Source organism: Sus scrofa, chromosome 1, assembly GCF_054392235.1.
Source record: "Sus scrofa isolate SSC_HxYL_T2T_F1_AM1 chromosome 1, Sscrofa_HxYL_maternal_Yorkshire_Landrace_v2.0, whole genome shotgun sequence".
Taxonomy (NCBI): Eukaryota; Metazoa; Chordata; class Mammalia; order Artiodactyla; family Suidae; genus Sus; species Sus scrofa.
Genome location: NC_139383.1, coordinates 195,254,985 through 195,281,984, shown reverse-complemented (window position 1 = coordinate 195,281,984; position 27,000 = coordinate 195,254,985). Strand labels below are relative to the sequence as shown.

At 45.2% G+C, this 27,000-nt stretch overlaps 1 long non-coding RNA gene across 5 annotated transcripts in view; it reads left to right on the top strand.

Annotated features, from left to right (window-relative positions):
• Positions 1 to 27,000, top strand: part of LOC110262207 (uncharacterized) — a 93,326-nt gene that overhangs the window by 9,324 nt on the left and 57,002 nt on the right. For 2 of the 5 annotated variants that reach the window (XR_002346959.2, XR_014819384.1), the window contains exon 2: positions 16,963 to 17,243. The exons of the other annotated variants lie outside the window; for them this stretch is intronic. This is a non-coding gene — a long non-coding RNA (uncharacterized LOC110262207). The remainder of the gene's footprint in view (positions 1 to 16,962; positions 17,244 to 27,000) is intronic. 5 annotated transcript variants of the gene reach the window in all.

Below are 27,000 nucleotides of genomic sequence, written 5' to 3'. Positions count from 1 at the left end.
GCACACTTGGACTCTGGAGAGCTGAGGGCAAGTTTGATGATTCTGTCTGTGTCCACATAGTGTCAACGCTTCCAGGTGACAAGTGAGAAGTTGAGTCAGGCAATGGGGACATTTGGTCTCTCTGGTCGAACAACTGGATTCCGAGCTTGGAAGCAGGAGAAACATGGCTGGCTGACTGAGGGACTGAAAGAAATGCTGGGTGTTATGGGGAACAGAGTCTGTCCTGTGAAGTGGAACAATTTCCAAATCTAGAACAAAGGGACTGTGCCTGTATGCTCTTGTTATTCCTGGTTGTTTGCACTTCAGAAGTGTTTAGTGAGGGCCTAATATGTGCCTTAACCATTTTGCAACCCCCACCCTCACCCCCAGAGGTCACAGGATGATGGGTTCATCAAAGCCTGGTCAACAAGTGAAACAGGGTCAGTGACGGTGACATGCCCAGCGCTGATTTGCAAGGTCCCCCGCCGTACTTTTAACTATATCCCCATTCAGGGGACAGTGAAGGCCATGGCTTGCTTAGAAGGGCGAGCCTCTCTTCTTGGGTGAAGACAGCAGCACCAGGGAACAGGTCTCCCCAGTGCCACAACAGGTAGAAAGGCCCTTCTCCAGCCCAGCCTCGCCCTGGCCACCTTAGCCGTGCCTTATCTGTCCCTTGAGCCTGACCCCAGGCCTTCTGTATGCTCTAGCTACTGCCAAAACCCCCATGCCTGCTGTGGTCACTTCTCTATGTCCCCAGGGCTTCAGGAAATCCACGAGGCCCTGTCACAGCTGCTGCCATCACTGTTGAGAGGGCTCAGAGCCAGGGTCTGTGCCCCAACCACTATCTCAGCTGCCTCTTTGAGGAAACATCAAACAAGGAAAGGGATAGAGAGTGTATTCCTGTGCTAGGGTTGCAGTTACATCATTCCACAGACCGGGTGGCTTAAACAACATAAATGCATTTACTCACAGTTCTGGAGGCTAGAAGTCTGAGGTCAACGTGTCAGTAGGGTTGGTTTCTTCTCAGCCTCTCTCTGAGACTTGCAGATGGCCGCCTTCTGCCTGGGGCTTCACAGAGTCTTTACTCTCTACGTGTCTTTATCCAAATCTCCTCTTCTTGGGAGTTCCACCATGATGCAGCAGGATTGGCAGCATCTCAGGAGCGCTGGGATGCAGGTTCAATCCCCAGCCTGGCACAATGGGTTAAAGATCCAGTGTTGCCACAGCTGCAGCATAGGTCGCAACCGTGATTTGGATCTGATTCTGGTCAGATAGCCAGTCTCCAGGGAAGTGATATTTGAGCTGAGCTGTGAATAATGAGGAGGGAGAAGCCATATAAACATCTGAGGAAAGAGGGACCAGAATGGCAACATTGAGTGCAGCAGCAGAGAAAAGTGACAGGCTGGATATCTCCTGGATGGCTTCTCCTGCCCACCTCTCTCAGAAGTGCCCCTTGCCATGCTCGCAGGGGTGGCTCCCAGCTGCCATGCTGACATATCTTTTTTTTTTTTTTTTTTTTTTTTTTTGTATTTTTAGGGCCACACATGCGGCACATGGAACTTCCCAGGCTAGGGGTCAAATCGGAGCTGTAAGCACCGGCCTATGCCACAGCCACAGCAATGCCAGATCCAAGTCACATCTGCAACCTACACCACAGCTCACAGCAACACGGCATCCTTGACCTACTCAGCGAGGCCGGGGATGGAACCTTCATCGTCATGGATACCAGTTGTTTCCAGTGAATCATGACGGGAACTCCATGCTGACGTGTCTTGACATCTTGCTCTAGCTGGAGTGGATAGGATCAGGAATGAACTGTTTTGTTGTTGTTGTTGGTGGTGGTGGTGGTGGTGGTTTTTTTTGGCTGTACCTGCAGCATGTAGAAGTTCCTGGATCAGGGATTGAATTCACGCCACAGCAGTGACCTAAGCCATCGCAGTGACAATACTGGATCCTTAACCCACTGCACTACAAGGGAAGTCCAGGAGTGAACTCCTGATACAAGGTGAGCATTTGGATGCTCTCACCTGGGAGCTTGGATTTGGGCCCTAAGAGATCATCAGTCAGTCAGTCTGTACAGGTGGCTTCATCTGTACCATGGAAACTTGGGAGCCACACAAAACGTTCTGCCACACAAAATGAAGATCAGCGCAAGCTGGTCCACAGAGATGGGTCAAGAGGCTGCACAGAGAGAACAAACAAGATATGCACAGAGTTCTGACATATTTAAATGTCTGGTTCCAGGCCTTTTCAGAGACCTAGTCTCATTTCTGCATTTGGATTTTATGTCACTCTTATCTGCCACCACACCCTCTTGCCTTGCCTTTATAAAAAAATCCTTTTTCCCCTTGGGCTTGCTGAAGCTGGTTTCTGTCACCAACCACTATCGGGCCCTATAGAATATAGGCCTTCATGGGGCTTCACTGAAGTCCATGTGACATGGGGATGGCTGGGCCTCCTCCTTTGCATGCATGCTGCTTGAGACTTGAACCAGAGAGAACTGGCTTTTAGTGTTGTTATCGTTACTGCTATTTGACTCACATTCCAGGATTTCCCCACTGAATCCCATACTGCCCACCCACAACTCGGTCCTGGGAGACACCCTGCTTCTGGGAAGTTTTTTCTGGGAACTTGGCATTGGGCTGCTCCTTCTCTGCTAGGCGGCCTGTCTGCTCTCAGCCCAGGCTTGCTCAGATCCACAATTTTCTGGTCTTTGTCCCCAACAAATACTCATGGGTGCTGGCCTCCGCCTAGCTGCATTCTCCAGGACCTCCATTCTCCTTGCCACCCATCCCTCCGCAGATTCTATCCTCTTCTTTTCTCCCTCCCCAAATCATACACACACACCCGAAATCATATGACACTCTCCCCCACCCCACCCCCGCCACCCTGTCCCTTCATAAAAGCACATAAGCTTGCTTTACATGGATTTTCTCCACCTTTTACCAAAACTGAAACAGTCAATACACTTTCCAGGTGTGACTTCTCCAAGCTACCAGTGTGTTAGATTAGGGAAGCAGAGAGGAAGAAGCCAGCTGGAAAGCATGTCTGCCACCATTGATATGCATCTCCTCCTTGGAGCCATGGCCGCACTTAGTGCAAACACAACTCTGGACATTGTAGGGCTGTGGCAGGGTGGGGCGGAACAGGCTGGACAGGCTTCTGCTCAGAGATTCTTCCAGATCTACACACTGGCAGTGTGATGTGCATGTTTTCAATACTTCTGTTCGTCAGCAAACATAAATATCTTTGTGGAGTGAACCTGGAGATCTGGTTTGTGCAGAAAATGGGAGAACCTGGAGGAGGCTTTCACCCCCTCTGCACTTCGAGGGGCGTGTCATGTGTTCTGAACCCACAAGTGCAGAACCAAGGTCATAAATCTTAAGAGAAGCTAGGAGACACAGAGTTATATGCCTGGCTGTTTACTATAAACTGTGGAACTCTATTGTCTACAAAAGCACATTCTGGATCATACCTGGAGTGTGAGGCAGCACATAGTGGTAAGTACTTTTCAGAAGAGGCCTAATTCTTTCTAATCCAGGTTCTAAGTCAAAACTCTTCAAATTCCTTGTTAGCATTAGCTGTGATGACAGTCATGATCATGGGGCCTTCAGAGCTACTTGTCCATGTCCCATCAAGAGTAAAGATCACACGGGAGTTCCCTTGTGGTGCAGAAGTTTAAGGATCTGGTGTTTTTTCGCTGTGGTGGCTCAGGTTCGATCCCTGGCCTTGGATCTTCCAAAAGCTGTGGGCACAGTCAAAAAAAATGGGGGGCTGATAAGGGTCATGAGTCTTAGAGTCCAATAGTAGTTTCCAGTTGTGCCAAATCTATTATAGAATTGGAGGTGGGGGGGAGATTGGGCAATGAAAAGTGCAGTTTGTGTTTATAGAGATGATAATGAACACTATAATATTTATTAGTAAAAGCCCTTCCTGGGGACAAGGTAAAAGTCAGAGCTAGAGTTCCTGCTGGGGCACAATGGGATTGGAGGCGTCTCTGCAGAGCCAAGACGCAGGTTTGATCCCTGGCCTAGTACACAGTGGGTTAAAGGATCTGTCATTGCCACAGCTGTGGTGTAGATTGCACCTGAGGCCTGGATCTCATCTCTGGCCAGGAAGTGCATGTACCATGGGCCCACCAAAAAAAATTTAAAAAGTCAGAACTGAGTGATTGATTCCTGATAACTTATTGATATAAAAGCAAGAAAAAATGTACCTGCTACTGGTATTGGATGCCAGTAGATTAACTATTATTTATTATATCCCTTATGGATAAACCAGTTTCAACTATAATCATTATTACTACCTGGTGTTCATTCTGCCCCTGTCAACTCACTCCTTCATTCATTCATCATGTTGTCATTCAGACATAATCATGTCTACTATTTTCCAGACACTGCAGTAGAAGTAAAGGACATGAAAGTAAGACACACTGCCATCCAGCTCTCAACCTTCTCTTGTGAACCTTCCCTGCCCTCAGGGTGCCCCCAACCGTTGGGTCAAGCACACACAAAAAGAACTAAGTACAGGAGTTCCCACTGTGGCTCAGCCGGTTAAGAACCTGAATGATATTCATGAGGATATGGGTTTGATTCCTGGCCTCACTCAGTGGATTAAGGAGCCGGTGCTGCTGTGAGCTGTGGTGTGGGTTGCAGACTCGGCTTGGATCCCAGGTTACTGTGGCTGTGATGTAGGCTGGCATCTACAGCTCCTATTTGACTCCTAGCCTCGGAACTTCCATATGCTGCCCCTGTAGCCCTAAAAAGCAAAACACAAACAAAAACTAAGTACAGTGCAGTGTGATAACTGTTGGAGTAGAGGGGTATGACACATCCTGGAGGAGGGGACATAACAAGGAACAATTTACTCTTCCTGGGAGTGGGGAGAGGTGGGGCAGGGACAATGGAAACAGCCTGACCAAAGTCACTGGAGTAAGTGCGTCAGGCATGGTAGCAATGATAGCAGTGAATGTTGACATTGAGTTTGTAACATGCCAGAAGCTCTTCTAGTGTTTTCTGTCCTTTAACTCATTTAATTCTTACAATAATTCTATGAACTGGGTATGGTTATTCTCATTTTGCCAATGAGGACACCGAGGCACAGAGAGTCTAACAACTTTCTCAAGGTCACAGGACCAGCAAGTGGCAGAGCTGAAGTCTGAACTTCAAGAGGTGGCCTCAAGTCTGTGCTGTGAACTATGATGCTCTCTCTACAGCCTGATCTGGGAGGCTGGGGGGCGGTTTAGTCAGATTCTAGAGGGTCTTTAATGCCATATGTGAGAAAGCCTTTTTAATACAGGCATGGATAGATAGATCTTTGCTTTGGACAGATAAAGCAAAGACTGGATGATTGGTGAGGTGGAGAAGAGAGAGACTGAAAGGAGGCCACCCACAGAGACTACCATAATATTTAAGAGTATCCAGAGCAGTGGCAGTGGGAACAGGAAAGGGTTATCTCATTTGTGCACCAGGGAACGTTTGGATCTGGATAGCACATACCTGGCATGTGTACTGCCACCCAAAGCAGAACAGATATCTGAAAAAGCAAAACTGCTTTTTCTTGGTGTAGTCGCATGCTACCTTGGCATCCTTCTCAACACAGAGGTGCTCCAGGCAGCCACTTGCTTAGAGTTGGTACATTCAAGGAAACCTGCTTGCCATCCCTTGTTGGGATAGACATCTTGGGCCTGGCCTCTAAGAGAACTCGATGGCAGATAGAATGCCTGAATGAGGCGGAAAGTGTGGTTGCAGATAACTTGGAGGCTTCTGACTTGGGCACATGAAAGGAAAGGGATATTACTGATTATGATAGAAAACAGAGAAGAAGCAGGGTGAGAGGGAAAACCATGAGTTTTGTTCTGTGCATCCTCAGACTTGAAGTCCAACAGGGCATCCAAGAGTAAAGGTTGAGATGGAAAAACGGATCTGAGCCCAGGAGAGACTCAAACTGGAACTGTGATGAGAGAGAGTGTTGCTGGGGCCTTGAAAGGGAATGGCATCTCCTAGAATGGAAAGAAGACAGAGGGTTGAGGATGGACCCCTGAGAATGCCGGTCACTGGGTGGCATAAGGGGAAAGCACCATCCAATAGGGAAGAATGTTTGCAGATGTAGCCAGGGGGTTAGATACCGGGTGAGGAGAGAACAACAGGGAAGCTGCAATGAGGATTCATTAATGGGGGAATCCCATTGCCAGTCATGAGAGAGCATTTCAGTAGAATGGGGTGGGCAGGAACCAACGTAATGTGGTTTGAGGAATATAAAACTCTTCTGTTAAGATGTTTGGAAGCAGAATTAAAAGGAAAAACCATAATGTGACAGAGAAGAAGGTGAACAGGATGAGACTGATGTTGGAGACACAAGGAGGGAACAAGGGATGAATTAAGAACTAGGAAGATTGGAGTTCCCATCGTGGCTCAGCAGAAATGAATCTGACTAGTATCCATAAGGATGCAGGTTTGAGCCCTGGCCTCGCTCAGTGGGATAAGGATCTGGCATTGACGTGAGCCGTGGTGAAAGCTGCAGATGCAGCTTGGATCTGGTGTTGCTGTGGCTGTGGCATAGGCCAGCGGCTACAGCTCTGATTCAACTCCTATCCTGGGAACCTCCATATGTCAAGGGTGTGGCCCTAAAAAGACCAAAAAACAAAAACAAAACAAAACAAAACAAAAAAAAAAACGAAGAGGATTACAGTTCTTTTGTGGCACAGCAGGTTAGGGATCCAGCGTTGTCAGTGCAGCAGTTCAGGTCAGTGCCTTGGCATGGGTTCTATCCCTGGCAGGGGAAATTCTGCATGCTGTGGGAGTGGCCAAAAAAAAAAAAAGAACAAGGAGGATTTCTTCTTGGAAAGATAAGCACTTATCATAGAGTGTAATTTTACATCTGTTGGTGTGATTCTGACCACCAGTTCAAGGCTTTGTCTTTTTTTGGTCTTGGATCCCCAGTACCCAGTAAAACACCAGCCATTGAATGAGTACAGATTGAATAAAGTGTTATGTGATTGAATGACATCCCTTTTTCTTTTTCTTTTCTTTCTTTTTTTTTTTTTTTTTTTTTTTTTTGTCTTTTTAGGGCCATACCCACTGCATGTGGAGGTTCCTAGGCTAGGGGTTTAATCAGAACTGTAGCCACCAGCCTACACCACAGCCACAGCAATGCCAGATCCAAGCCATGTCTGCAGCCTACACCACAGCTCACAGCAACGCCGGATCCTCAACCCACTGAGGGGATGGAACCTCATGGTTCCTAGTTGGATGGGGGTGGAGAAAATCATTTTCTCTGGTGATAAAGAAGGTTGTGAACAGTGTGGGTTGTGGACCAAGGCACTGGTGGTCCAGTTATGACCAAATCCATCAGAATTCATGTAAGCTCTATACCCGAATTTTCACTCTTTTGCAGGGGGCACACCCACGGTATACATAAGTTCCTGGGCCAGGGATTGAACCTGTGCCACAGCAGTAACCCGAGCCATAGCAGTGACAATGCTGGATCCTTAACTTCTAGGCCAACAAGGAACTCCCAGAATTTTCACTTTTTGTTTGTTTGTTTGTTTGTTTGGCCAAGGCCGCAGCATGCGGGGGTTTCCCAGCCAGGGATCGAAACCGAGTCACAGCAGAGACAATCTGCAAGGCCACCAGGGAACTTCTTTTTCACTCTTAAAGAAAGGAAGGCAATGATCAATATTTCCTTTATAAATACACACTAAAAGTCGTGTGACTAGGGGTTTCCAAAGTTCAGATTAAGACTGATATGGCACTTCCTTTATAATCTTTTTTTTCAAGAGAGAATACCCCAGACAAACATAGAGTAGCCAGCCATGTCTTCTAGCATCTCTCTGATGGGCAGAAGCTTTCTAAAATAGAGGTGCACTACTTCTCAAATCTGTGATCAGGGTCTGGGGAAAAGGTGTTCCTTCCACTTGTGTCATTTTTTTCCCCTTGGTATTAAAATTTGTTTTTAATGTTTTCCTTTTTGCCATAGCCAGTGAAAAAACAAAACTACGTAGCTGTTTGCCAAAAAACACGATTCTGGCTCCTACATCATCATATTTGTACCTCCTTATAATTAAGATGATGTTTGAAAAAATATTGTTATTCCTTTCATGTAATTGTAGATACTCTGTTATTCCTTCTGCTCTTTCTCATCTACTTATCTGTGTTTTCTGAAGGGTCAGTGCTTTTACGTATCAGTGATTTCCAGGTTACTTAGATCTTTTAGACAGCCTTCTCTAACTGCATCACTCCCCTTTCCTCAGCACCTCTTCACATTTTCAACTGTCAGTGAGCTCTGGGGCAGGAATCAGGTCCACCACCCCAGGACACAGAACAGGCCCCAGGGCCTCAGAGTTCCCACTTCTCAAAAGAGACAGAATCTCTCTGTGTGTGTGTGTGTGTGTGTGTGTGTGTGTGTGTTTAATGGGGACAGTATGAGTTGATTGCTAAGTCCTTAATTCTCTCCAAACAAATTTGAGATTCTCAGAAGAAAGTTCTTTTTTTTTTTTTTTTTTTTGTCTTCTTAGGGCCACACCAGTGGCATATGGAGGTTCCCAGGCTAGGAGTCGAATCAGAGCTATAGCTGCCTGCCTATACCACAAGCACAGCAATGCCAGATCTGAGCTGTGTCTGTGACCTTACACCGCAGCTCAGGGCAACACCGGATCCTTAACCCACTGAGCAAGACCAGGGATCAAACCTGCATCCTCGAGGATGTTAGATTCATTTCCAGTGAGCCATGATGGGAACTCCAAAAAGTTCTCAGTAAGGAGAATCCAAGAAGGTTTTGACTCATAGATCAGTTGGCCTCGTAGGAGCCCTTAGGATATGCACCCCCACAAAGCTGGAGAGGAAGCAGATTCAGCCATTCCAAAGAAATGGGTCCCTCTGACCCTTGTTCCCTAAACCCAGAATCTTATAGAGTAGATGTGTTAATGTTTTAGCCTAGATCCCTTTGACTGTTTTTAAAAAAGAGAATCCTGGCAGTTCATCCTGTTATCACAGTGGCATTGATCATGTGTTTGGACATCAGGGCACCTCCAATGCTTGGCTCAGGGGATTTAGAGGCAGGTGTTGTGTGCCCAAGGCAAAGAGTCTCTCTGGGAAATCCCTTCTTCTGTTGCTGCAAGTGAGTGTATCCAAGCATTTAGACATAGGGCATCCTCATAATTTTAGTGTATGTGAGGAAACCACAGATAGAACTCAGGCCAAGCATCATGGTTTACTGGCTGAGTTGACAGCAAAGGGTCTCATGATCCAGGAAACAGACTTCAGACAAGGCCAGGGTGTTGCATCAGGTCGTAGTCCCTAGGGCAGTTCAAAGCTCCAGGCTCAATTTGAAGTCAGAGGAGCTTCTATGGTTGAATGGGAATAGGGGACAGTCTGACACTGGAGCCATAAGGAGCTGAGGTTTAGTCCTCTTGCATCTGGGCCTGGTAGGGAACAAGGGAGGGGAGGCTTCAGTGGAATTGGAGGCAAGAGATCTAGTCCCCATGTTCATAAAGAGTCTCAAATTTGAACTTCTGCACTGTCTGCAAATGAGGTTATGAATTCAGACACAAAGTTGTAGTTGCAGGTGGAAAAGAAGGCAGTATTCATCCTATAATTTTAATCTTAAACATTAAAATAGACTGATTTTAAAATCTTGTTCAGCCATTTGTTTTGGGTTTTTTTTTTTTGTTTTTTTTGTTTTTTTGGTTTTTTTGCCACTCACTTGGCGCAGAAGTTCCCAGGGATCGAACCCTCACCACAGAAGTCACCTGAGCCACAGCAGTGACTGTGCCAGATCCTTAACCAACAGAGCCACCAGGGAATTCCTGTTCATTTTTTTAATATACCATGAGCCTCAAACGTGGAATCGACGGGCTTTCTCTCTGCTTTCCTGCTAGCAGAGGGGCTGTAAGTGTGGACTCAATAACTAGGAGCCAGGGAGTCTAAATAATACATGCTTTTGGAGAGTTTACCCAGAGTATCAGTTCTACACCCTTGTTCTGGCAGTCAGGTGTGCCATGTTCACTCCTGGGAGTGTGCTGCTCCTAACACCACAGCCAGCTGCTCCCACCCGCACCAGGGCTCCCACCGCAGAATGGCATTGGGCCCCACACTGAGCCCAGCAGCTCTGGCACAATCCTCAGCCTCCTCCCAACCCTGGCTGCTCCTGTGTGGCCCCACCCACCTATAGAGCACCTCAGGTGGTGGGGAGACCAAGATATATCTGGAAGAGGGCACATTATACGAGACATAATGATAGTACAGGCTTCTCCCTCTGCATGAGGAAAACAAATCTCATTATGATGTACAGTTCATGTTTTGATGTCCCCCAAGGTCTTTGGGATGAAAGACAACAGTAACACTCATTTCTCCCTTGGCTGTTCACGCATCATGGGTTGTTGAAGCTGCACCTCAAGCCTTTCACCTAGAAATACATTTAGGTTCATGAATTCAGAGTATTGGTATAACCAGCCACAGAGCTTTGGTATACAGGCTCTTTCACTTAAAGAGTGTAAGGCCCAGGACACCAAGAATCACCAGTAAACACAGATGGACAGGCAGTGGTATCTCTAGGGGTGATAGGAATGATAATCTCTTTGTAGTTCGATCCAACAAATATTTATCTAGGCTTAGTCTGTGTAAGCACTGTGCCGGGTCTCAGGAGGAAAGAGAACTTGTTTCTTGTTGTCGGGGACCTTGGAAGCAGTCTGGTGTCATTCAGACTTCAGGCTTTGGAGTTAGACCAACGTGCAAAAATGCTTGGCAGAGAAACTGTCACATTTAGGATCTGAGTGAAGGGTGTGGTTCCTTTTCTTTTTTTTCCCAGAAACTTTGCTCTCACCAGCCATTTCAAGGACTGGCCTCCTGCCTCTGAGTCTCAGTTCCTGGCTTGTCCCTGCACTGTGTTGCCAAAGCTGGCAGAAGCCAGGGACCTTCTTGGCCCTCTGCTCGAGTCTGCTCCTTATGAGTTGACACCGTATTCCGTCTGCTGTCCAGGATGCTTATCTGTAGCCAAAGCTGAACTCCCTAGATGCTGACTACCTGTATTTCTAGCTTCCATCTCTGACCTGGCCTGTCTTATTACCGACTACATCTAGGCTCTGTTGATTTTACTATTGAAATAATCTCTGATGTCCCCAGTTTCAGTCAAATCAGGCTTCTTAAACCTCACCTTTGGTCATATTACACCTATTCAGAAACTCTCAGTGACTCTCCATGACCTCTAAATTAAGGTGAAATCTCGGTCCGAGGTTCTCAGTTTGGCACAGTCTAGCCTAGCCCACCTCTTTCATTTCATCTTTCTTCCCACCTGTGTGTAACATGCCAGCCGGAGTAGTGGCTCCACCCCTAGTAGACTCATGGCGTTGCTTAAGTATAGTCTGATCTTCCTTCTTGTGTCCTTTGCTCCTGCTGGACTTTGATGGGATTTCAACATTAACAGATAGAGGAGATGGAGGAAAATGGCTGAAGGGAGCAGTATGAACACAGACATAGATACGGGAGTGTATGGCAACTGGAGAGGAGATAGGTTTGGTTACTGCATGTTGGACCCTTACGATCCCAGAATCATAGCCCTTAAAGAGGGAAATAAACTTACCATCTAGTCTACCTCCGGCCTTCGTGCTGAGGAAATAGTTTTGTTCCTCTTCTGTATATTAGACCTCTAACCTTCAGAGAGGTTAAAATGATGTAAATGGAGGTAAGGAGAGAAATTTCTAGCCAGACAAATTAAGGTTATCCTGTAGAAGTCTTAATGCCAGGTTTAAATGACTTGTACTGAATTCGGTCAGTAGTGGGGACTCTTGAAAACTTTCACTGGGGTAGTGACATAATTAGAGTTAGGTGGGGCAGTGTTCTAAAACTGTGGAATATGATCCATTTGTGTGTCACAAAGTCAATTTCATGGGTCGTGAATACAAAAACATCAGAGTGCACTCTTGTATGTTTGGTATGTGTGTACTGGATTGTGAGGTAAAATATATTTCTTATTGTGAGTCACAGCCAAAAGATTTTGAAAGCCTCAGAGTTAGGAAGATTAATCTGATGGCAAATCATAGGCTGAGTGAGGGGTTCAGAGGAGGAAGCTGGAGGCTGGGGATCTGGTTAGGGCGCTGTTGATATAGCCTACGTGGGCAGTAAGAAGAACCTGAGTAGGAAAGAGAAGCCATGGGAAGGGAAATGAGGAGAAATGAGGGGGAGCATGTGAGGCCCTCTATGTGGTAGGAATGTAGGGTCTTGGGAATTTGGATTGCAGGGGCTCCAGGAGAGGGAAGAACCAGCCAGGGATGATGGAAAGTCACACTTGAGTGCTTGGGAAAATGCTGGTGCCCACAGCCAAGAGGGGGATGTTGGGAGAAGGGAGGACCAGCACGAAAGATGGATGGAAAGACACACAGTCCTGTCAGCTACTGGATCACTCAAGGTCCCAACAAGAGAAGGAATCCACTGACATGGTTCCAGTGCAGAGACTGGTAGAAGAGAGGATTTCCAGAGTTGTAGGCAGGCTTAAGGGAACCATCCTGGGATGATGGAGTGCCCAGAGATTAACCACAGAAGGAAGCACTGCCTCTCAGATTCTTCTAGGTCCCAAACTCATAGGGCACCACACCCCAACTTCTCTTCTTCTCTCCCATCCCTGAAGCAACGACCTGAATGCCATTTGCTTTGTCACTGTCATTACTCCTACTATTAATTCTACCCTCACCATCAAAACAGGCAAATGTGCATTTTAACTTTTACCCTGTGCCAAGAGCTTTTCAGGCATGATTTCTTTTAATCCTGTTTACCTCATGAGTTCTGTTTTGTTTTTTTTTTTTTTTAAAAAGGGAAACCATTTTCAAAAGTCATTTCCTGAAATAAAGTGGAGGGGGAAGGCATGGGCCTGAGGGCAGTGAGTCATCAGAAGGCAGCTGGGAGAGAGTTGAGGGCTGAGGGCATGAGCTGGGAGAGCCTTACTTCATGCTACACAGAACCCTCAGATCCAGGAGCTGAGCAGGACATTGGCCCTTCTGATGTGAGAAGAGGGCCTTTGGAAAGCTCAGAGGGGACTGATGTATAGGATGGTGGTCAGCTGGGGGCTGCTGGAGGTCCAGGTGGAAGGCATACAGGTCCTAGGATGTTGGCTGGGGCCCCTCAGCTGCTGGGAAATGAGGTTCACAAAATTGCTTGGCCTGCATGAATTTGGATTTAGGATTGAGCGTCAACACTCCATCAGGTGACACCCATCATAGGCGTAGGGCACAGGGATGTGAACTGGATCATGGAAAAAAGGCAGGACTTCCAAGGTGAGAAGTGGAAGAAGGCATGGGAGCAGAGGGGGCAGCTCTACAAAAAGCACAGTGGCCTGAGGCCTGGAGAACTCCCAATTGGGTCTAGATTTAAACAACTGCAGAGTAGAAGGGTTAAGAGGAGGCCCTAGCCAGAGTGAAAACCGAGGACATCCTAGAAGAGGCTGCACAGCCCAAAGTCAGGCAACTAGGGCAGTCCCCCACCCCCACCCCAGCTAAAAACTGGAGATCATGACTCTAGCAGCTGACCCTGTGGGCGGTGGGTGAGTGGGAGGATGATTTTCTAGATAAAACCTAGACTGGCAAGTGCTACTAGAGCTTCTAAGAAGGAGCTGGGGGAGTGGGACCACGAGATGCCTGGCCCCACTTGTATCAAAGTGTGACGTCACTAGTGACTTATTTGAAGTTTTGCTCTGTTAACTGCCTGTCATTTGCTACCTTTGTTTTCTTCTGTTGATTAGTAATGAGGAGTACATTGCAGTGATTGAGAAATCAGACTGCCTGGCTTCATATTCCAGCTCTGCCTCTTTAACTGTGTGAACTTGCCCAAGTTATTAAATGCCCCCAAGTTTCTACTTCTTTATCTATAAGGTTGGAATATTGAGAGAAAGAACTCATGAGATAAATACGATTAAATGAAATCATTTAAAGCCCTTGGCAAGAGTTAAAATACATGTTTGCCTGTTGTGACAGGGAGGGTAGAATTAATACTAGGAGTAATGACAATGACAGCAAATGGCATTCAGGTCCTTGCTTCAGGGATGGGAGAGAAGAAGAGAAGGTGAGGTGCAGTGCCTTGTGAGTTTTGGACCTAGAGAATCTGAGAGGCAGTGCTTCCTTCTGTGGTTAATCTCTGGGCACCTCTGGGCATCATCCTCACCTACAGGGATTAAGAACTACAATCCCCGGAGTTCCTATTGTGGCTCAGCGGTAATGAACCTGACTAGTACCCATGAGGATTAGGGTTCGACCCCTGGCCTCACTTAATGGGTTAAGGATCCGGTGTTGCCATGAGCTGTGCTTTAAGTTGCAGGTGTGGCTCGGATCCCAAGTTGCCGTGGCTGTGGCGAAAGCCAGCAGCTGCAGTTGCGATTTAACCCCTAGCTTGAGAACTTCCATATGCCGTGGGTGCAGCCATTAAATATATATATATAAAACCATTGTAATCTTATATGAGGCTCAGCATTTAATTTACGTCTATATATAATTTTAAAAATATTTTTAAAAAACAAAACAAGGAATTCCCTAGGAACCATGCGGTTGCAGGTTCGATCTCTGGCCTCGCTCAGTGGGTTAAGGATCCAGTGTTGCTGTGAGCTGTTGTGTAGGTCACAGACGCAGCTGATCACCCGTTGATGTGGCTGTGGCATAGGTTGGCAGCTGTAGCTTCAATTAGACCTCTAGCCTGGGAATCTCCATATGCCACGAGTGTGGCCCTGGAAAAGACAAAAACAAACAAACAAACAAACAAACAAAAAAAAACAGCTTGTCTTGTCACCTGTTATTTATTTTTTATTTTTATTTTTTGCTTTTTAAGGCTGCACCCATGGCATATGGAGGTTCCCAGGCTAGGGGTCGAATCTGAGCTATAGCTGCTAGCCTATGCCAGAGCCACAGCAACGCGGAATCCGAGCTGAGTCTTCGACCTACACCACAGCTCACAGCAACACTGGATCCTTAACCCACTGAGCGAGGCCAGGGATTGAACCCACAACATCATGGTTCTTGGTCGGATTTGTTTTTGCTATGCCAGGAGGGGAACTCCCTTACCTGTTTATTTTTTAAATTGATCCAGAAGTTTGAAAAAAGGAATACCAGAACACTTTAAAATTTTCAAATCAAACCATAACTAAGACTACTGACCTAGGAGTTCCCGTCGTGGCTCAGTGGTTAATGAATCTGACTAGGAACCATGAGGTTGTGGGTTCGATCCCTGGCCTTGCTCAGTGGGTTAAGGATCCGGCGTTGCCATGAGCTGTGGTGTAGGTTGCAGATGCGGCTCGGATCCCGAGTTGCTGTGGCTCTGGCGTAGGCTGGCGGCTACAGCTCAGATTCGACCCCTAGCCTGGGAACCTCCATATGCTGTGAGAAGCAGCCCTAGAAAAGGCAAAATGACAAAAAAAAAAAAAAAAAAAGACTACTGACCTAGATATAAAAGTCAGACATGAAATACCCAAGGCTTTTTATAGGCCCACTGAGGCCTGCTAAGAGTGTGGGCCAAACTGACGTGGGAGTTAACTGTGTACTGTGTTTTTACGAATGCATGTAAAAGGCCAGTGCCTGTAGTCTTCCCCATACCTGTAGTCTTCCTAATCAATGACATATGATTAGCTAGTCTGTGGTGACAGACTCAGAATAGCGATGGGGAGAGAGTATCAGTGACTTCAAAGGGCATAAGGGGACTCCCTGGAGTGCTGGACATTGTCTGTATCTTGATGTGGGTAGTGGTTATATGGAGTCTATATGTATGGAAATTCATGAGCTGTCTACCTGAGGATTGTGCACTCGCGTGTAGGTAAATTATTCTTCAAAGTCCTTTTAGGTGAAAGAGAGAAACAGGGAGAACTCAAGAAGTTTTATCCCAAGATTTGCTCAGAAACCTGTCAGCAGAAATTTATGTGCCAGTGGTTTCTACTGTGTTATAATTTGGTAGTTAACATAGCTGCATGTTTGTGTTTTTAATTATTGTTTTAAAAATATGGTAGAAGTTCCCACTGGGCTCAGCAGGTTATAAACACGGCTAGTATCCATGAGGCCTTGCTTAGTGGGTTAAGGATCTGGCATTGCTATGGCTGTGGTGTGGGCTGGCAGCTTCAGCTCCAATTGGACCCCTAGCCTGGGAACTTCCATATGCTGCAGGTACGGGCCTAAAAAGCAAAAAACAAAAATATAAAAAAAACTCGTAATGGCTCAATGGTTAACGAATCCGACTAGGAACCATGAGGTTGTGGGTTCGATCCCTGGCCTTACTCAGTGGGTTAAGGATCCAGTGTTGCCGTGAGCTGTGGTATAGGTCACAGACATGGCTCAGATCTGGTGTTGCTGTGGCTCTGGCGTAGGCCGGTGGCTACACTCTGATTAGACCCCTAGCCTGGGAACCTCCACATGCTGTGGGTGTGGCCCTAGAAAAGACAGAAAGACCAAAAAAAAAAAAAATATATATATATATATATGTATATATGTATATTTAAAATTTTTTAAATATGAGTGTATTTAAAATATAACATTTAAATCATATATATTTAAAAGATGGAGTTCAAATCACTAGTGACCTTGCCATCATTTCTGGCAAACTTCAAAACTCATGGGAGATTTAAAACTCTCTGGGTGACCAGAAGTAACCACATGGCTGGAGGTCAAACCAGTGGGAAAGGCGAGCACGGCATGAATGACCCCCATGGAAAGCACATAGGCCTCTGTATGTACCAACCTGGGTTCAAATCCTAACTCTTTTGGTTACCTAAGGTCCTGCAGCTTGTACCTTGTCAGAAACACATTCCCAGTTTCCTCATCTGTAAAATGGGTATAATGCTATCTGCCTCATAGTTGGTGGGGGATTAAGTAAGAATGTAACTCAAGTGTCCAGCACACTTAACTTCCCTCGAACAAATGTTGGTTTTCATCCCTTCTGTATTTCATAATGCAGTAAAGTTGTCTGGGTTTAGAGGGTGTCTGATTACCTTCAGTAAGACATGCCTTTTGACTGGTTTTTCCAGGGGCAAAGATGGACTTGCAACCATACCTGGCACCTGCTTGCTGCCAGTGAGACATTTGTGGGACTATACACAGGCCCTGGACAGAAGTGTTCAGCACAAGTGGAGGTGCTTTCTTCACACAGAAAATGACCACCCTTTCCAGGCCTGGCTCTACCGGGATGGGAGAAGAACAGAAATTTGTGAAAGGAGGGGAGGAGTCTTCTTGTCTTCCTGGGCTTTCCCTTCCTTTTCTTTTGTCTCTCCTTAGCCCAGCTTGGGAAGTGGGAGAAAACTAACCAAAGGTGAGAAGGCATCTCCTCATACTTTGCTTTTTTTTAATAATTTTTATTATAGTTGATTTACAATGTTCTGTCAATTTACATGTATATGTATTCGTTCTTTTTTTTTTTTTTTTTCACTGAAAGAAATGGTTTTAAATTACAAAGAAAACAAGTTAGGTCTGCCTCGATTTGTCTAGTGAACCTTCAGGTCCCAGCAAACCTGCTCAGATATACTGGATTTTCATCTTACGGTTTCAGAGGTTTGAACCAATTATGCCCTGAAAACAGATCTCAGGTACCAATCACTCTTCTCTGCCTGATCCTTGGGGTGTGAAGGGCTTCCTTCTGCTTTGGTAAACTCTGTCCGGCTAGGCGTTCAAGACCAAGAGTAGTTAAAGCTGAGTTCCCCTTGTGGCTCAGCCGAAACGAATCCTACTAGTATCCATGAGGATGCAGGTTCAATCTCTGGCCTTACGCAGTGAGTTAAGGGTCTGGTGTTGTTGTGGGCTGTGGCATAGGTTGCAGACTTGGCTTGGATCTGGAGTTGCTGTGGCTGTGGTGTAGGCTGGCAGCTGTGGCTCTGATTCAGCCCCTAGCCTGGGAACATCCATATACCGTGGGTGTGGCCCTGAAAAGCAAAAAAAAAAAAAAAAAAAAAAAAAGCAGGTAAACTGGAGAGCAGAGGCTGGTAAGGGATTTATCAGGACTCTCCTCAAACTTCAGCCTTCTTTATAAGTAGAATTTCATGCCCTCCCTCTGCTGGAGCCTCCAAACTCCACAAGGTATTTGTCTTTCCAGAGGCCTCTTCTTTTGCCATCTCAGGTCAATCATGGGCTAATCTAATGCGTGCAGTTCTGACCGGCTCTGCTCAGTTTTTATTTCACTCTCACAGACCTGGTGCATGCTTTTGAGAGCTGGCCTTGAAAAAGTTTTATAGACTCCATAGTCTGTATTTTCTCTGCCAGGACTCTGCTTGTTATGTTGCAAGAATGTGACCCAACAGCCTCCACACCCTAATGACTCAGCCTGACTCTAATGAGCTGTGTAAGGAGAACGTGATAACCAGTACGCTATGGAAACCTAATTCTGTTCCCAGCCTCCCAGGGGCAGCGCCCCCTCTAATGTAGGCCAGGTGCTGCCCAGGCCGCCAGAGCCAGGATGGGAGTCAGAAACAGTCCCCACGGCGGGCAGAGGGAAAGGGAAGGTGAATTCTGTTTTGTTCCATTCCCCAGCACAGCGGTTATGCTTGGCCCTTCCCAAGCACAGCCTGAGAGGCGTAAGTCAGGGGTTAGGAAGAACTTACATAGTGAGATCGACTTTGAGGGAGCTGGCAGAGTGGTTGCCTCTTACTCTGAGGAAAGGCAGTCGACATCCACCTCGGGGGTGTGTGAAGAAGCCTGACTTTTGGCTTATTGGTCTTTGATTTGTGGGGCATTCAATTTTCTGGGGGAAAAAAGAAAATCTGTTAAGTTTCTGGAGGAACCCTAGGAAATCATGTAATTAGCAATTCAGAGATTCTCAGAATCTCTGGCCAAAAAAAGAGATGACAGAGAAAGAGAAATCACTGTGCTTCAGAGCTGTGGCAGAAGACCAAGTGTGGGACAATGGCCACAGAAGAGATGTTACTGAATTATGTTTAAACGTATGCTTCTCTTTGGCAAGGAAATGCTTAGGGAAAACTTATGCCTTGATTACTACTCTTACTAAATGGGGAAACCTTAACTGATTTTACCTTAAGCTTTTTTACCAGATTTTAAAATTTTGGGCCTCCTTGCGAAAAATGTAACCACATTTCTCTTGGTGGGCTGTGACAAAAATCAGAAAACTTAAACAATAGTTTTATGAAAAGAAATGAACAGAAACAAACTCATGGACTTGGAGAACAGACTTGTGCTCGCCAAGGGGAAGGGGAAGGAAGCAGGATGACCTGGAGTTAGCAGTTAGTAGGTGCAAACTACTGCATTTGGAGTAGATAAGCAATGAGATTCTGCTGTATAGCACAGGGAGCTATATCCAGTCACTTGTGATAGAACATGATGGAAGATAATATGAGAAAAAGAGTATATATATGAAATTGGGTCACTTTGCTGTACAGTAGAAATTGACAGAACATTGTCAATCAACTACAATAAAAAATTTTTAAAAAAGGAAATGAAATAAGAGCACAGTTCACACATTTACCAGTGATTCTGTTTGCTCTGTGTTATCTATGAATCATCTGACACGAAACAGCTGTAAGGCCTCTCTGCTACAAGGACAAAACGGCCTATGCCAGGAACTGCACCCCAGTTTGTGGAATAGTCACTAACAGAATTTATTCAATACCAGTTCCAGCCAACTAAGCCTACCCCACAGGGTGGCTACCCTCCCCTTCTGCAAGCCCTGGAACACCATACTTTGGGCTGGCTCTGCCCCAGCAGTAAACAAAGGCCTCTTAACTGCTAGTCAGACTGTTGCCTGGCTCCTGACCACACCCAGAAGTTTGTTTGCGTGCCTTTGTTTTGGGGTTGAACTTTTTATTTTGGTAATATTTCAGTTTTATAGAAAAATTATCAGAACAGTCCAAGGAACTCCTACAATCTGATCCATTTGTTTGCATTTTTGCCTTATTTGTGCTCTCTCTTTCTCTCTCTCTCACACCTCCATCTTCCTTCCCTCCCATTTAAGAGTAATTTGGAGGTATGGTGCCCCCTTTCCTCCAGAATAGTCCAGTGGGCATTTTCTGGGAAGACATTCACTTACTAGTAATTCAGGTAACACAATCAGGAAATTAAGCATTAACATTACTACCATCTAGTTCATCAATTGTTGCCCAAAATGTCCTTACTTTTTTTTTCCCCCCGAGTCCAGGATCAAAGCCAAGATCATGCACTGCATATATGTCATATCTATTTATTTTCCTTTATTCTGGAATGTTTCTGTAGGTTCTCTTTGTGTTTCTTGAGCCTAACATTTTAAAAGACTACAGGCCAGTTATTTTGTAGAATGTCTTTCAGTTTGGGTTTGTTTCATGTTTCCTCATGGTTAGACTCAGTTTATGCATTTAGGACAGGAATATCAGAGAAATGGTATATTCTTCTCCAAGGATTCTAATCTGATCATGATATTGGATATTGGTTTATACCAATATAGTGACGTTAGGTTTGATCACTTGATTGATTTCAGGGTGCATTAAATTTACTGTTTTTTCCTTTATAATAAGTAATTGGGGAGCATACTTTGCAACTCTGCAATTATCCTACATTTAATCACACTTTTACCTTTAGCATCCATTGATGACTTTCTGCCTCTGCCTTTTTGGCATTCTCCTATAATGGAGCAGTTTCCTTTTACCTCTATTTATTTATTCATTTATTTGTATCACTATAGATTCACATTTTATTCAGAGGAGTACAATACATGATAGATATTATTTATTTTGATGTTTAAATTGTCCCAGGTGGAGCCAGGGGAAGCCCCTGTCAGGTTGGCTTCTGAGTCCTTTCAACATATTCCCATGATTCTTTGGGCATTTCCTTACATTTTGGCTCAAAAAGATGTTCCAGGCTCATCTTCAACTTTTCATGCCCCCAACCCTGGAATAACTCATTTTGAAGGATCCCTTGTTCCTTTAGTGGTGATTTAGAACCAATTAGTATTTAGAATACCATTATCATGGTATTTAGAAACCAAAATCTGGAGTTCCCACTGTAGCACAGTGGGTTGAGAATCTGACTGCAGTGGCTCGAATTGCTGTGGAGGCGTGGGTTCAATCCCCAGCCCTGCACAGTGGGCTAAAGGGTCCAGCAATGGCACAACTGTGGCGAAGTTCACAGCTATGGCTCAGATTCAGTCCCTGGCCTGGGAACTTCCATGTACCATGGGTGTGGCCATAAAATTAAAAAGAGAGGGAGGGAGGGAGAAACCAAGGTCTGAGTGCTAAATATGCTCATTCCTACTGGTGTTTCATTGTTACTAGACCCTTTCAGCAAATACGATTAGATAATATTACATATATATATATATATATACAGAAATAAATTCAAAGACATATATATTAGAAATATATCAGAGACATACATATAGCTGTATTAGACTTAGATGTATAGTTAAACTGATTACTTTAATTCCAAAGCAAAAAACACCTTTTCTGTATCTGTTTTTTTCCCCAAGGATTAGAAATGTAGCTCCTGTTTACCTCATGCCCAAGAATACACAGATTGTAATTTCAGAATTGCTGATTCATAGCATGGCCAAAAGTAAACCTAACGAGGGTTTGATTTCTTTACATTTTTTAAGTAAAATTTACATACATCGAAATGAGTAAATCCCAAGTGTACAATTAAGTGACTTTTCACAAGTGAATGTACTCGTGTAACCCACACTTTTTTCAAGATATGAGATGTTCACCTTTGCATCTTCTCAGAAAGTGTTTCTTCCCAGTCAGTCCTCCCACCACCTGGTGCAACCCCTGTGACAATATTTTGCTTACTCTGCAGACACCAATAGCTGCCCTGGCTTTGAACCCCCATCTTCATGTTGTGGTCTATGCTGGGCTCCACCTGAGGTTCATGCCACCTCAGTGTCTGGATTTGGATTTTGTTGTGTCTGCTCATCCTTGGCAATCCCAGATTTGATTTCCACTTCTGCCTCCAGTCTTTCCCAATCTCTGGTGCCAATGAGTCTGCCCCTCCTACAGGCTAGCTGTCGATTTGGTTCCTGTGCTAGTCTACAGTCCTCGTTCCTCCTAGACTTTTGATCTGGCTCCAAAGGATGTCTTGCCTGGAATGTGCTTCCAGGATAACATGATTTACTAATGATGTTTTCAGTAAAAGGCAGAGCTCCTCAAGATTTGGCAGTATCTCCCTTTTGGTCCTGCTTGATGCCTAGATTCTAAGCCATAACTACTCCTCTGTGCCTAAATCTTACTTCCTTACTCCAATTAAGTAACAGTCACAATTGTCCCTTCCCAGAGACAGCAGGAGCCGGCAGCTGGTGAGGTTTTCCTCACGAGGGTACCTTGTGAGCATGACTATGATAGACAGAAACCATGCATCTTGTGGGTGGTTAGTAAATGCGAAACTTCTCAGTCCACCTCCAGGACATGGCAAGTGGCCAGAGTTGGGGTCACAGGCCAAGAAGATGTGCCCTGTAAATACTTACTGAATAACTCCCTTTCAATATCACTGAGTCTAGCCAGAGCTATAGTGTGTAGGGTACAAACTAAGGTGAGACCTCAGAACCAGAAAGTCACACTCGTGTTAATCTTTAGAAAACAGTAAGGTTATAACAGCTTATTTTCCAGCATCCCTAATGAAAAGGGTTAGTGTGATTCAATCATGAGGGCTTCTGATAAGGCTCTTTGACATGAAGGTACTTAGCTCGTCTTCACATTGGCTCTTGATGTACCAGGCATTTAGTAAGCAATTGCTTGTTTTGCCTTTTGTATGCTTGGATTCCCCCCAGCAAGGCTAGATGCTCCTTGAGGGAGGTGACAGTGTTGTGCATTTTTCTGCTTTCCTCCTTTATCAGTGCCAGCTCCCTGTCAGGTGACAGGAGCTGTTCAGTAGATACTTCTCACCTTAACGAGGTCCTCTTTTCAATGTACCCCAGTTCATAGTGCAGTACCAAGCACAGAGTAGGCATTCAAATTGGCTGAATAAATCACTAGCTAATTCCATTGAATTGTTGTTGAATCAAAGTGTTGTTCCTGGAGTTCCTGCTTTGGTGCAGTGGGTTAGGGATCTGGCATTGTCTCTGTAGTGGCTAGGGTTGCTGCTGAGACCCATGTTTGATCACTGGCCTGGGAAGTTCCATATGTTGCAGGTGTAGCCAAAAATAAATAAATAAAAATAAACAAAATATTGTTCCTTTTAGGAGTCTGATTTTTTTTTTTGTGCTATTTAGGGTGACCTCTGCAGCATATGGAGGTTCCCAAGCTAGGGGTAGAATCAGAGCTACAGCCTATGCCACAGCCATAGCAACTCTGGATCCAAGCCACATCCGTCACCTATACCACATTTCACAGCAATGCCACATCCTTAAACCAGTGAGTGAGGCCAGGGATCAAACTCACATCCTCATGGATACTGGTTGAGTTCATTACCACTGAGCTATAATGGGAACTCCTGCCTTTTTTTTCACCCATGGCATGAGGAAGTTTCCAAGCAACCCAAGCCATTGCAGTGTCAGCATCATATTCTTGTGTTTTTGGGGTTTTTGTGTGTGTGTGTGTGGCAGATGGAGGTTCTCAAGCTAGGGGTCCAGTTGGAGCTACAGCTGCCGGCCTAGGCCACAGCCACAGCAACATCAGATCCAAGGTGCGTCAGATCTGCGACCTACACCACAGCTCACAGCAACGCCAGATCCTGATCAAGGCCAGGGATTGAACCCACAACCTCATGGTTCCTAGTCAGATTCATTTCTGCTGCACCACGACGGGAACTCCTCAACACCATATTCTTAACCCACTGAGGTACAGGAGAACTCCAGAGGTATGCAGTTTAGAAGGAAACAGTGAAGACACAATGCCTAATAACCCAAGTGGAATTAATGTCACAGTGGATGGAATTATAGGCAAGAGGAAACCTGGGGACCATAAAGGGTCATTATATTCTGCTGATGGACCCCTTTTGCTGTCTATCTATCCTGAGTTTTCTCTCTCCTATTCAGTTTTCATTTGTTTCCTTTGGCCCAATAGCAAATTGGCTTCCACAGCATATGGAAGTTCCCAGGCTAGGGTCAAATCAGAGCTGCAGCTGCCAGCCTATGCCACAGCTACAGCAACGCCAGATCCCAGGTGCATCTGCAACCTACAGCTTGTGGCAGCGCCAGATCCTTAACCCACTGAGCGAGGCCAGAGGTAAAACCTGCATCTTCATGGATACTAGTTGGGTTTGCAACCCGCTGACCCACAATGGGAACTCCCAAATGTTCTTTAAAGAGCCCTATGGACACCAAACTCTCTTAGTGGTAGACCCTCTAAAGCTTTCTGCTTTTATGTCTGCTGGTGAGACTGTGGAGGCCAATCCCAGCAGGCAGGCAGCAGGTTGCAGCCCCTCTTCGACAGGCCCCAGATATTCTGGGATTTGTTTATAGCTCCTTAGCTCATGTGCCCCACTGTACAGGATCTGCCTCTGCCATGCCTCCCACTATCCTGACCCTGTTCAAGCCCTCATGCCTCTTACCGAGAATATCTTAACCATTTACTTCCTAATGAGCCTACTTGCTACCACTGGTTGTGGTGAGATGTAAAGCTATTTGGCTCTAATCTCAAATTTATGATTAGCCTCCTACTGGAACCACCACACAACCCACTAGTCCTTACATGCAGGGACAAGGCCAAGGAAACAAGCCATTCAGTACCCCGTGTATAACTCCATCCAGATGAACTAGACTGGGCCACAGCTGAACTAGGAGGTCTCGTTTGGGTCTGAAGTTCTCTTTCAGCCTTGGCTTCAATTGGAGTCATCTGGGGAAACTTAAAAAAATTCGGATGTCCAAGCCCTACCCCCTGAGCTTCTGATTTTAGGCTGAGATGAGGCCTGAACATGTTTATCCTTTCTTATGAAGTGAGTTTTCATACACATACAAAAGTACTTGTGTACAAAAGACGTTACAGGACCATCACTAGCACATTTGAACTTATTATTACAAAATTTTGTTATAATTTTAATTTTTGTGCAGTGTTCCATGGAGCACACATATTTAACCAGTCACCGACCGTTTGTTGGACTAGTTTGTTTCCAATTTTTACCTACTATAAAAGGAAACATAATAAGAACCATCTTCACATGTTTTCCTTATTTGAGGCATTTTGTCTGTCATTAGAAATTTCTAGATGTTTTATTACTGGATAAAATGGTATCAAAACATTTCAGACTCTTTATATTGTTCAATTTATTTTCAAAAAGCTCTTAACTCGGAGTTCCTGTCATGGCGCAGTGGTTAACGAATCCGACTAGGAACCATGAGGTTGCGGGTTCAGTCCCTGCCCTTGCTCAGTGGGTTAACGATCCGGCGTTGCCGTGAGCTGTGGTGTAGGTTGCAGACGCGGCTCGGATCCCGCGTTGCTGTGGCTCTGGCGTAGGCCGGTGGCTACAGCTCCGATTCGACCCCTAGCCTGGGAACCTCCATATGCCGCGGGAGCGGCCCAAGAAATAGCAACAGCAACAACAACAACAAAAAGACAAAAAAAAAAAAAAAAAAAAAAAAAAAAAAGCTCTTAACTGATTTACATTCACATGGGTCATTGGCTAACATAATAAAACATTCTACATTTCAATGTGTATGTCTATATTTGAGGCATATATATATGTATATATGTATAGATATATGTATATTTTCTTTTTAGGGCTACACCTGAAGCATATGGAAGTTCCCAGGCTAGGGCTCGAATCTGAGCTGCAGCTGCTGGCCTATGTCACAGCTGCAGCAGCACCAGATCCTTAACCCACTGAGTGAGTCCAGGGATTGAACCCACCTCCTTAGGGACAGTGTATCGGATTCTTAACCAACTGAGCCACAACAGGAACTTCTTGAGGCTTATATCTTTAAAAACCTCCACAGGCAAGAGGAAAACTGGCTTGATAAAATTTGGCTAAATACTGAGGTACCTTTTCCTTAGCCCCTGGAGATCTTGTGCTCAGAGGTCCAGGAAAAGAACCATGGAAATTGGCACCAAGGAAGAAAGCAGTTTTTTTCCGAAGGCTGAAGGGCCCTTCTCCTCCAGCTGCCTTGAATTGGAAGAGACCCAAAAAGAACCAAGAGCGCATGACCCCAAAGAGAGAAAACAGGAAAAAAAAATCTGTTATTCATCATCAGGAACTTGGAGCTTTGCCTGAAATTCTGGGTGAGCCTCCTTCCCAGCTTTTGGCCCTGACTTACACAAGCCTCTGGTTCTTGTGTTACTCCATCCCCATCAAAGGTGCCTCCTCCATATCCCATCCCCATAGCCTTCGTTTTTTAAATTGCCTTTTAAATGACTAAAGAACTACCGGTATGGCATAAACAAATAATATAGAAACAAACAAGGCAAAATTGGAAAGATCTCCCTCACCTCCCTTCTAGTCCCTTCCCCAGAGGTAACCTGATAAGTGTGTATCTTTCTCAATCATTTACCAATGCTAGTGTGTGTGAGACTGTGTGTGTGTGTGTGTGTGTGTGTGTGTGTATCCAGGATTTTTAAAATGTATAAATGGACTCATGCTGTATATAGTTATCTCCAACTTGCCTTTCTCGTTTAACTTTACAGCATAGACCACTTTCTGTGTTAGTTAATATCAAGCTGCCTCATTCTTCTTCATGGCTGCATGATAACCCATTATATATAACATTATCACATAATTTAACACATTCTGTTGTTGGAGGCTTTGCTTGCTTCTCATTTTTCTCTGTAACAACACTGCTGCAATGAACTCCTTTGTGTGTAAGTTGTTGTGCCATCTACCAGGCTTTGAGTATTGCCACTGCTGGGAAACTCCTAGTATTGAGTGCTAACTACGCAAACCCCAGGGTATCTCAGCTACCTCCAGGATTCATTTAGGCCTGGGAAGAACACCACCACGCTCAGTCCTGATCTCTGCTCTTGTCCTTTTGTTCTGCTGTTGAGCAGAGCAGTATATCTATGGCCCAGCTTCCAGATTTCTGTGTAAAAAGCACAGCCAGTGTCCCTCTGGCCACTGGGAGGAAAAAAACAAGGCCAACTCCTCCAAATTCACTCCAGCTAGAGAATGTATGAAGGTGGCTATCTGTCAAAATGGTTTTCAAGATTCTCACTCTTGGAGTTCCTGTCGTGGCT